At 41.5% G+C, this 10,169-nt stretch overlaps 1 pseudogene; it reads left to right on the top strand.

The window, feature by feature from the left end:
* Positions 1–42: 42 nt before the first annotated feature.
* On the top strand, positions 43–9,638 carry LOC127907898 (neuronal acetylcholine receptor subunit non-alpha-3-like; annotated as a pseudogene).
* Positions 9,639–10,169: the final 531 nt, after the last annotated feature.

Here is a 10,169-nt window from a genome sequence, read left to right as displayed (position 1 = left end):
GTTATGTTATATTGTTATGTTATAATGTCATGTTATTTTATAATGTTACGTTGTAATGTAATGGTGTATTGTTCTGTTATAATGTAATGTGAGCGTTATAATGTAATGGTATATTGTTCTGTTATAATGTCATGTTCTATGTTCTGTAGGAGTGGATAGATGTGAAGCTCAGTGGAACCCTGATGAGTATGGAGGAATCACCTCTATCAGAGTTCCTCTGAAACAATATGGCTGCCAGACATTGTCCTCTATGAGAAGTGAGTCCACACTACTTCCTGCTTCATATGGGCTCAGCTCTGTGTTTTCAGACTTTCTTTGATACTTTATTGTCCTGAAAATCAATGAATGCTTTCTTAGAACCTGCTTTACAGTTTAGATACTTGTAAGACAACTCTTCACTCTAATTGATAACACTTCACTCTAATTGATAACATAGTGTATAACATAGTACTTCTGATTACTTTTCTTCCTCTTCACTTCATTAATCTTAGCAGGATTATTATAATCATTCATGTTAGCAGGATTAGCATGGAGGTCTATTATAATCATTCATGTTAGCAGGATTAGCATGGAGGTCTATTATAATCATTCATGTTAGCAGGATAGCATGGAGGTCTATTATAATCATTCATGTTAGCAGGATTAGCATGGAGGTCTATTATAATCATTCATGTTAGCAGGATTAGCATGGAGGTCTATTATAATCATTCATGTTAGCAGGATTAGCATGGAGGTCTATTATAATCATTCATGTTAGCAGGGATTAGGGGCATGGAGGTCTATTATAATCATTCATGTTAGCAGGATTAGCATGGAGGTCTATTATAATCATTCATGTTAGCAGGATTAGCATGAGGTCTATTATAATGTATGTTAGCAGGGTTATGGAGGTCTATTATAATAATTTATGTTAGCAGGATTAGCATGGAGGTCTATTATAATAATTTATGTTAGCAGGATTAGCATGGAGGTCTATTATAATAATTTTGTTAGCAGGATTAGCATGGAGGTCTATTATAATCATTCATGTTAGCAGGGTTAGCATGAAGGTCTTTTATAATCATTCATGTTAGCAGGATTAGCATGGAGGTCTATTATAATCATTCATGTTAGCAGGGAGGCTTTATAATCATTCATGATAGCAGGATTAGCATGGAGGTCTATTATAATCATTCATGTTAGCAGGGTTAGCATGGAGGTCTATTATAATGGTCATTCATGTTAGCAGGGTTAGCATGAGGTATATTATAATAATTTATGTTAGCAGGATTAGCATGGAGGTATATTATAATAATTTATGTTAGCAGGATTAGCATGGAGGTCTATTATAATAATTTATGTTAGCAGGATTAGCATGGAGGTCTATTATAATAATTTTGTTAGCAGGATTAGCATGGAGGTCTATTATAATCATTCATGTTAGCAGGGTTAGCATGAAGGTCTTTTATAATCATCCTTGTTAGCAGGGTTTGCATGGAGGTCTATTATAATCATTCATGTTAGCAGGGTTAGCATGAAGGTCTTTTATAATCATTCATGTTAGCAGGATTAGCATGGAGGTCTATTATAATCATTCATGTTAGCAGGGAGGTCTATTATAATCATTCATGATAGCAGGATTAGCATGGAGGTCTATTATAATCATTCATGTTAGCAGGGTTAGCATGGAGGTCTATTATAATCATTCATGTTAGCAGGATTAGCATGGAGGTCTATTATAATCTCGTATCGTTTTAGGAAAACCAGCGCTACCATGCAGCATCCTGAAAAGTTCTGCTGGTTCTTTTCAACAGCCTCATCGTCTTTTGTTGTGTGCTTTAAAATGTGTCTAATGAACACAACTCACCAACTAACTTCCCCTCCATCCCTCCCTCCCTTGCTTCCTTCCTTCCTTCCTTCCTTCCTTCCTTCCTTCCTTCCTTCCTTCCTTCCTTCCTTCCTTCCTTCCTTCCTTCCTTTTTCCTTCCTTCCTTCCTCCCTCCCTCCCTCCCATCTCTATCCTCACCCCTCTCTCCCTATCCCCTTACTCACTCCCCCCCCGCCCAGTGCTGACGGGCGTTTCGAGGGCTCCCTGATGACCAAAGCCATCGTGAGGTCAGACGGGACAATCAGGTGGACCCCTCCGGCCAGCTACAAGTCTTCATGCACCATGGACGTCACCTTCTTTCCCTTCGACAGGTGGGACTGACCGCTGGACACACACACACACACGAACGCTCACACGCACACATCATACACACATGAATACACACAAGCTCACGCACACATAAACACTAACATGGAAGCACATACACACAGACACACACACACACACACACACACACACACACACACACACACACACACACACACACACACACACACTAATCAACCAAACAATCCATCAGTCCTACCTGTCGGACGGGAAGAAGGTGACATCCATGATTATCTCTGTTTTACCATGTCACTTTATCCATGATTATCTCTGTTTTACTATATCACTTTATCCATGATTATCTCTGTTTTACCATGTCACTTTATCCATGATTATCTCTGTTTTACTGTATCACTTTATCCATGATTATCTCTGTTTTACTATATCACTTTATCCATGATTATCTCTGTTTTACTGTATCACTTTATCCATTATTATCTCTGTTTTACTGTATCACTTTATCCATGATTATCTCTGTTTTACTATATCACTTTATCCATGATTATCTCTGTTTTACTATATCACTTTATCCATGATTATCTCTGTTTTACCATGTCACTTTATCCATGATTATCTCTGTTTTACCATATCACTTTATCCATGATTATCTCTGTTTTACTATATCACTTTATCCATGATTATCTCTGTTTTACTGTATCACTTTATCCATTATTATCTCTGTTTTACTGTATCACTTTATCCATGATTATCTCTGGTTTACTATATCACTTTATCCATGATTATCTCTGGTTTACTATATCACTTTATCCATGATTATCTCTGTTTTACCATGTCACTTTATCCATGATTATCTCTGTTTTACTGTATCACTTTATCCATGATTATCTCTGTTTTACTATATCACTTTATCCATGATTATCTCTGGTTTACTATATCACTTTATCCATGATTATCTCTGTTTTACCATGTCACTTTATCCATGATTATCTCTGTTTTACTGTATCACTTTATCCATGATTATCTCTGTTTTACCATGTCACTTTATCCATGATTATCTCTGTTTTACCATATCACTTTATCACTATCATTTATAAGATTTGTTGTGTCACTTCTCTTTTATCACTCACTCTCCCCTTCCCTTTGGTTGGCTGGTTGATTGGTTGATTGATTGGTTGATTGGTTGATGATTGGTCGATTGGTCAATTGGTAGATTTGTTGATTGGTTGATTTGTTGATTGGTTGATTGGTTGATTGGTTGGTTGATTGGTTGATGATTGGTCGATTGGTCAATTGGTAGATTTGTTGATTGGTTGATTTGTTGATTGGTTGATTGGTTGATTGGTTGGTTGGTTGATTGGTTGATTGGTTGGTTGATTGGTTGGTTGGTTGGTTGGTTGGTTGGTTGATTGGTTGGTTGGTTGATTGGTTGGTTGGTTGATTGGTTGATTGGTCAATTGGTAGATTTGTTGATTATCTTGATTTGTTGATTGGTTGATTGGTTGATTGGTTGGTTGATTGGTTGATGATTGGTCGATTGGTCAATTGGTAGATTTGTTGATTTGTTGATTTGTTGATTGGTTGATTGGTTGATTGGTTGGTTGGTCAATTGGTAGATTGGTTGATTGGTTGATTTGTTGATTGGTTGATTTGTTGATTGGTTGATTGGTTGATTGGTTGGTTGATTGGTTGATGATTGGTCGATTGGTCAATTGGTAGATTTGTTGATTTGTTGATTTGTTGATTGGTTGATTGGTTGATTGGTTGGATTGGTTGATTTGTTGATTGGTAGATTGGTTGATTGGTTGGTTGGTTGATTGGTTGGTTGATTGGTTTTTACCTTGGTTGGTTGGTTGGTTGGTTGGTTGGTTGGTTGGTTGGTTGATTGGTTGGTTGGTTGGTTGGTTGGTTGGTTGGTTGGTTGATTGGTTGATTGGTTGGTTGGTTGGTTGGTTGGTTGGTTGATTGGTTGGTTGGTTGGTTGGTTGGTTGATTGGTTGGTTGGTTGGTTGGTTGATTGGTTGGTTGGTTGGTTGGTTGGTTGGTTGGTTGGTTGGTTGGTTGGTTGGTTGGTTGATTGGTTGGTTGGTTGGTTGGTTGGTTGATTGGTTGGTTGGTTGGTTGGTTGATTGGTTGGTTGGTTGGTTGGTTGGTTGATTGGTTGGTTGGTTTTGGTTGGTTGATTGGTTGGTTGGTTGGTTGGTTGGTTGATTGGTTGGTTGGTTGGTTGGTTGGTTGGTTGGTTGATTGGTTGATTGATTGGTTGATTGGTTGGTTGGTTGGTTGATTGGTTGGTTGGTTGGTTGGTTGGTTGATTGGTTGATTGGTTGGTTGGTTGGTTGGTTGGTTGGTTGGTTGGTTGATTGGTTGGTTGATTGGTTGATTGGTTGGTTGGTTGGTTGGTTGGTTGGTTGGTTGGTTGGTTGATTGGTTGGTTGGTTGATTGGTTGGTTGGTTGGTTGGTTGGTTGATTGATTGGTTGGTTGGTTGATTGGTTGGTTGATTGGTTGGTTGGTTGGTTGGTTGATTGGTTGGTTGGTTGGTTGGTTGGTTGGTTGGTTGGTTGGTTGGTTGGTTGGTTGGTTGATTGGTTGGTTGGTTGGTTGGTTGGTTGGTTGGTTGGTTGGTTGATTGGTTGGTTGGTTGGTTGGTTGGTTTGGTTGGTTGGTTGATTGGTTGGTTGGTTGGTTGGTTGGTTGGTTGATTGGTTGGTTGGTTGGTTGGTTGGTTGGTTGGTTGGTTGGTTGGTTGGTTGGTTGGTTGGTTGGTTGGTTGGTTGGTTGGTTGGTTGGTTGGTTGATTGGTTGGTTGGTTGGTTGGTTGGTTGGTTGGTTGGTTGGTTGGTTGGTTGGTTGGTTGGTTGGTTGGTTGGTTGATTGGTTGGTTGGTTGGTTGGTTGGTTGGTTGGTTGGTTGATTGGTTGGTTGGTTGAGATGTGACTGGTGTATATTTTTTTTTTTTTAAAAACAACATTTAAAAAAAGATATATAACTTCTTTGTTACTTTACAATATAAATACTTTAATATAAAGTCAATTTAACAACACAGACAGAACTGCAGTCACCACAGACATAATGTTTTCCCCTCCCCAACACAGACAGAATGTTTTCCCCTCCCCACCACAGACAGAATGTTTTCCCCTCCCCAACACAGACAGAACTCCCCACCACAGACAGAATGTTTGCCCCTCCCCAACACAGACAGAACTGCAGTCACCACAGACAGAATGTTTTCCCCTCCCCAACACAGACAGAATGTTTTCCCCTCCCCACCACAGACAGAATGTTTTCCCCTCCCCACCACAGACAGAATGTTTTCCCCTCCCCACCACAGACAGAATGTTTGCCCCTCCCCAACACAGACAGAACTGCAGACACCACAGACAGAATGTTTTCCCCTCCCCACCACAGACAGTGTTTCCCCTCCCCACCACAGACAGTGTTTCCCCTCCCCACCACAGACAGAATGTTTTCCCCTCCCCACCACAGACAGTGTTTCCCCTCCCCACCACAGACAGTGTTTCCCCTCCCCACCACAGACAGAATGTTTGCCCCTCCCCACCACAGACAGAACTGCAGACACCACAGACAGAATGTTTTCCCCTCCCCAACACAGACAGAACTGCAGACACCACAGACAGAATGTTTTCCCCTCCCCACCACAGACAGAATGTTTGCCCCTCCCACCACAGACAGAACTGCAGTCACCACAGACAGTGTTTCCCCTCCCCCAACACAGACAGTGTTTCCCCTCCCCACCACAGACAGAATGTTTGCCCCTCCCCACCACAGACAGAACTGCAGACACCACAGACAGAATGTTTTCCCCTCCCCAACACAGACAGAACTGCAGTCACCACAGACAGTGTTTCCCCTCTCCAACACAGACAGAATGTTTTCCCTCCCCAACACAGACAGAACTGCTCCATGAAGTTTGGCTCGTGGACCTCGACGGCAACATGGTGGACCTGGTTCTTGTGGACCACTACGTCGACCGTAAGGACTTCTTCGACAACGGTGTGTAGGAATAAAATACTCTTGAAGTAAAACGTCTTGCTACTCCAAAAGCTTCAGAAGTCAAGCAACAAGATACTTGTTCTAACTACAGTAATATCTCACGGGTTTACAGTGTATAGAGGGAAACGTAACATTTCATTACCAGTTAATACATGTTGGTTAAAGACACCATTTCTACAAGAAACAGCAGGTAACTAACCCGGTTTGTCAGTCTCTTACTACCACAGTTGATGAAGACGTTAATCAATATGACAATGTCCTGTCTCTCTATTTTTTGTTTTAAAAAATTACCTTTATTTAACTAGGTAAGTCAGTTAAGAACAATTTCTTATTTTCAATGATGGCCTAGAAACAGTGGGTTAACTGCCTGTTCAGTTACTAGCCCAACACTCTAACCACGAGGCTACCCTGCTGCAATCATTCAATATTCTGAAGATAGTTTGGGGGAATGTTGTCAGGTCGGGGATTTGAACTTGCCACCTTTCGGTTACTTGTCCAACACTCTAACCACTAGGCTACCCTGCCGTCCCAAATATCCAATGTGAATGTGGTCCCATTATCCAACAACATTAAAGACAACATGCAATCCAATTCCCTTCCAGGTGAGATGGGAGATCCTCAACGCCACCGGCGCCAAGGGCAGCCGACGGGACGGTATCTACTGGTACCCCTTCGTTACCTACTCCTTCATCCTCAAGAGGCTTCCTTTGTTCTACACACTCTTCCTCATCATCCCCTGTCTCGGTCTGTCCTTCCTGACCGTGTTGGTGTTCTACCTCCCGTCTGACGAAGGAGAGAAGCTGTCTCTGTCCACGTCGGTCCTGGTGTCTCTCACGTGTTCCTCCTCGTCATAGAAGAGATTATGCCCGTCCTCCTCCAAGGTCAGTGGAGTCGCTGGGGACTGTCTGTCTGTGGAACGCTCTTGAGCCTTTTAAAACTACTTTGCCAAGGCGAGCTGTACTACAGGGTCGGCCATTGTTGTTGTTACCGTACTGGAAATGACCATGTGCCAAGAGAAAGGCAGTCCAGTAGGGTTCAGCTTGGCCCTGTAGTACACTCTGCTGGTTCAGCATGGCCCTGTAGTATACTCTGCTAGTTCAGCTTGGCCCTGTAGTACACTCTGCTGGTTCAGCTTGGCCCTGTAGTACACTCTGCTGGTTCAGCTTGGCCCTGTAGTACACTCTGCTGGTTCAGCTTGGCCCTGTAGTACACTCTGCTGGTTCAGCTTGGCCCTGTAGTACACTCTGCTGGTTCAGCTTGGCCCTGTAGTGGGAATCAGGTATTGGTGTACTCTTTAGAGATGTGATGTCATGAACATGTTAATTATGTATTTATCACCAAGGTGATCCCTCTGATTGGAGAGTACCTCCTCTTCATCATGATCTTCGTCACCTTCTCCATCATCGTCACGGTGTTTGTCATCAACGTCCACCACCGCTCCTCAGCCACCTACCACCCCATGGCCCCTGGGTAAAAAACCTCTTCCTCCAGAGGCTACCCAGACTGCTTTGCATGAGGGGACACACTGACAGGTACACACACAAACACACCTTCTCTTTTTTCCAGTTGATTACCAATAATTGATTGGGTCGATCTTTTATGATTCAATTCAATAACAAATGAATAAAATCATATTTTAGAAGATAAGATGAAAATAGATTGAGGGAATATAACAACTGAAGTTCAACCCTGATGTGAATAAATAAAGAAGAATAATTAGATATTGTTGATATATATTTTATGATTCTCTTTAATTTAATGGAAAGAAAGAAAGAAAGAGAGAAAGAAAGAAAGAAAGAAAGAAAGAAAGAAAGAAAGAGAGAAAGAAAGAAAGAAAGAAAGAAAGAAAGAAAGAAAGAAAGAAAGAAAGAGAGAAAGAAAGAAAGAAAGAGAGAAAGAGAGAAAGAAAGAAAGAAAGAATGAGAGAGAAAGAAAGAAAGAAAGAAAGAAAGAAAGAAAGAAAGAAAGAAAGAAAGAAAGAGAAGAAAGAAAGAAAGAAAGAAAGAAAGAAAGAAAGGACAGAAAGAAAGAAAGAAAGAAAGAAAGAAAGAGAAGAAAGAAAGAATGAAAGAGAGAAAGAAAGAAAGAAAGAGAGAAAGAAAGAAAGAAAAAGAAAGAAAGAATTAAAGAAAGAAAGAAAGAAAGAAAGAATGAAAGAAAGAAAGAAAGAAAAAAGAAAGAAAAAGAAAGAATGAAAGAATGAAAGAAAGAAAGAAAGAATGAGAAAGAAAGAAAGAAAGAAAGAAAGAAAGAAAGAAAGAAAGAAAGAAAGAAAGAAAGAAAGAGAGAAAGAAAGAAAGAAAGAAAGAAAGAAAGAAAGAAAGAAAGAAAGAAAGAAAGAAAGAAAGAAAGAAAGAAAGAAAGAAAGAAGGAAAGAAAGAAGAAAGAAAGAAAGAAAGAAAGAAAGAAAGAAAAAAGAAAGAAAGAAAGAAAGAGAGAAAGAAAGAAAGAAAGAAAGAAAGAGAGAAAGAAAGAGAAAGAAAGAAAGAAAGAAAGAGAGAGAAAGAAAGAAAGAAAGAAAGAAAGAAAGAAAGAAAGAAAGAAAGAAAGAAAGAAAGAAAGAAAGAAAGAAAGAAAGAAAGAAAGAAAGAAAGAAAGAAAGAAAGAAAGAAAGAAAGAAAGAAAGAAAGAAAGAAAGAAAGAAAGAAAGAAAGAAAGAAAGAAAGAAAGAAAGAGAAGTGACTACGTACTTTATTCCTGAATAATCAACGTTGTGATTGCTGTGATTAGTTGTAACTGGTGTAATTGCTAGGTACCACTACCCAGACATTGAGCTGCGTAGCCCAGAGCTGAAGCCCCGCGGAGGTCCAGGGAGGAGGGGGCGTCGGGCCAGGCCAAGCCCAGCAGAGGCCCTGTCGGGGGAAGGAGGATGAGAACCATGCCTGGTTGGCCATGCTGGAGAAAGCCACCAACTCAGTACGGGTACATCAGCCGTCACATCAAGAAGGAACACTTTATCAGAGAGGTAGGGGTGTGTCTGTGTGTAACTGTCTGTCTCTATATCTTTTAGTTTTCAGATGGGGAAAAAATGTCTTATTGTTGAGATCATTCTCTTTCTCTCTCCCTCCCTCCCTCCCTCTCCCTCCCTCCCTCCCTCCTCCCTCCCTCCCCCTCTCTCTCGCTTTCTCTCACGCTCTCTCTCACGCTCTCTCTCACACTCTCCCCTCTCGCTCTCACCCCTCTCTCTCTCCCTCTCTCTCTCTCTCCCTCTCCCTCTCTCTCCTCTCTCTCTCTCTCTCTCTCTCTCTCTCTCTCTCTCTCTCTTTCTCCCTCTCTCTCTATCTCCCCCCTCTCTCTCTCTCCTCCAGGTGGTGCAGGACTGGAAGTTTGTGGCTCAGGTGTTGGACAGGATCTTATTGTGGGTGTTCCTCACTGTCTCCATACTGGGTACCATCCTCATCTTCACTCCAGCCATCACTTTGTACCTGACCACTCCCCTTCAACACATAGACCCTATCAGTAGACCCTAACCCTACACTCCCTAACCCATAATCTAACTCCTACACCCTACAACACATAATCAGTAGACCCTAACCCCTATAGACATAATCAGTAGACCTAACCCTAACCCCCACCTACACCCCTACTCCAACCTACACCCTACAACACATAATCAGTAGACCCTAACCCCTATACCCTACCACCCCCTACACCCTAATCAACACATAATCAGTACACCCTAACCCCTATACCCTACCACCTACACAACACAAAATCAGTAGACCTAACTATACCTACCACCCTACAACACATAATCAGTACACCCCCTAACCCCTACCTACACCTACCCCTACCTACACCCTACAACACATAATCAGTACCCTAACCCCTATACTCCTACCACCCACACCCTACAACACATAATCAGTAGACCCTAACCCTATACCCCTACACCCTACTCCTACTACAACACATAATCAGTACACCCTAACCCCTACACCCTACAACACTCCTACATAAACACATAATCAGTAGACCTAACCCCCTACACCCTACACCCA

This window comes from Oncorhynchus keta, chromosome 16, assembly GCF_023373465.1.
Source record: "Oncorhynchus keta strain PuntledgeMale-10-30-2019 chromosome 16, Oket_V2, whole genome shotgun sequence".
NCBI lineage: Eukaryota > Metazoa > Chordata > Actinopteri > Salmoniformes > Salmonidae > Oncorhynchus > Oncorhynchus keta.
The sequence above is the reverse complement of the archived record's forward strand: the minus strand, read 5'-3'. Positions and strand labels throughout refer to the sequence as shown.